Raw genomic sequence first — 2,202 nt, forward strand, 5'->3', positions numbered from 1 at the left:
TGGAACCAAAATCAGTTTACTTGACCACAACCCCTTGGAGTGAGATGCACAGTCTTGACGAGGTATAGTGTGGGCTTGGCCTAGGTAGTCAAAGCCATTAACATCACAAGATGAGGAACTGATTCCACTGACAACCTGGGGAACCGGAAGAGCCTACCACTCCCCGCTGGGTCCTCCCCGTCTGTCTCAGACGCCCAAGAGCTCCCATCTGCTGTGTGCTCTGTGTGCACTAACAACTGTCTTCACCTGACTTGTTCCTGAGGGCCTGTGCATTCGAACCATAGATTTGTGCAAGCCCTAACATCAAAGGGCCAGAGCTGTGTAGACTGGGATCCTCCATTTCCATCCCCAGGAGCTGAGAAAATGCAAAATAACCCCACATTGAGCAAATGACAAGACCATTATTTTTCACAGTTTGATATGATTATCTAGCATAGCGCCACTGATTAGTCTGCAGAAGTGTCAGAACACTGGGGAGTGTGGCCCACAGAACAGACTCAGGGGAAGTCTTGCTACCCTAACCTCTTGCTGTTTTGTACCTTGCGAAAGGTACCTGCAGAGTGCTCATTTCTGTTGACTTAGCATCATCTTCATTATCACAATCGCTTTTACTTCATTTTCTTTGTTTAAAGGCTTCAATTCTTTTTAAGATTTATTTTTGTTTCCTGAATATTTTTTTCTGAACTATCTGCTATACCTTCCACAACCAAACTATGTTGAAGTTTTATTTCAATACTATGACAAAAACACGTTTCACACTAAAATACTCAGGCATCCACAGTGCACAAGCTTGCAGTTCTAAAGTAGAATGAGGAAAAAAAAGCAAAATTTCTATACAAAGGGCTGGCTTTTCCCTTCTCCCCCCTCCCATCCCCCTTAAAGTTTCTGTATTTTTTTTCCCCCCACTTGGTTTCCAATCCAGGAAAGTTGTGTTATGACTCCAGACAGCAGGTTGGTTTTTTTTTTTTCTTTCTCTTTTGTTTCTACACATGCTGCCTAAGTGAACAGAAGGCCAATGTTATTTTACTTCAACAGACTTCCAAAAAAAGACACTAATTCCCTGAAGCACACATGCTCTTCCGCTCAAATCTAGATTCTGGGCTCAAAAGGAAATTGTACGTATATATTTTATTTGGCCTTCTACAAAAAAGGGGATGTTTAGGGTTAAAATGTGTGTTCACCAAGACCAGCCCCAACTATACAATCTTCTCTGCTTCATTCAACAAAGCCTAAGAGTCCTTCAAAAGGAAGGACAGAGGTGCCTGGGGAGCAGATCCTTTTCACAGATACAGGCAGGTGGTAGCTAATCAGAAGTGGTCTAACCCCCTAAGAAACAAAAAAGAACAGAAAACCCGAAAGCAAAACCATTCCAGAACGAGATGGATTTTCACCTGAGTCACACACAGGCAAAAATTTCAAATCAGAAAGGGGGGAAGAGCCACTGTAAACAATCAGATTTTGTCAAGCTGTCCTGTGATGATCCTACACCCCTAGGCAGTACTTGTAACTTAAAAAAAAGGCAGCTATTTTACATGGACATTGAAACACAACTGAACTCAAACATTTGTCAACTTGTAAACACTGGAAAGCAAAGTTGGTAGAAAGGTAAAAAAAAGCAGGAAAAAGAAAAGGAAAGGAAAAGAAATCCGAATACTGCAAATTGAGATCTACCCCCAGAAGCTGCAATTTGGCATTCTTCCTACAAAACAAGAGTCTATGTGGGAATTGAATTCAGCTAGAAAGGGTGACACACTTTGCATACTGAACAAATATGAAGTGAACAGAAATTATAACTTATTTATGAGGTTTTACAGAGTTCAAACTCAACTGAAAGTATAAAAATAAACTTGGACTTTGTTCATTCGGTTAGTCTTAGTGCCTGGAAGTATTTCTCTGAACCTGGTCTGTGCCAGTTGGGCAACACCAAGTGCGGTCTTCCTGAACCTAGATTTTTTTTTTTTTCTGAGCTTCCTAGATTCTTAATTTGGGGTCCTTTTGTTTGATTTTTAAATGGTTTCAGGGAACGGAGAGTCCTAGTTTGGCTGTGGGTTTCACCTTTTTGTCTCATTTGCTTACAAGTGAGTGCACAACAAAGGAACCCTTTCTATAAATCTACAAAAAGGAGATCCCACGTTGATCTGCTTAGTTTTTTGTTTTTTTTTTTAAAGGCAAAAGACACTAGAGGAATGAGATGTGTGTGTG

The sequence above is a fragment of the Eubalaena glacialis genome, chromosome 10 (assembly GCF_028564815.1).
Source record: "Eubalaena glacialis isolate mEubGla1 chromosome 10, mEubGla1.1.hap2.+ XY, whole genome shotgun sequence".
In the NCBI taxonomy this organism is placed as follows: domain Eukaryota; kingdom Metazoa; phylum Chordata; class Mammalia; order Artiodactyla; family Balaenidae; genus Eubalaena; species Eubalaena glacialis.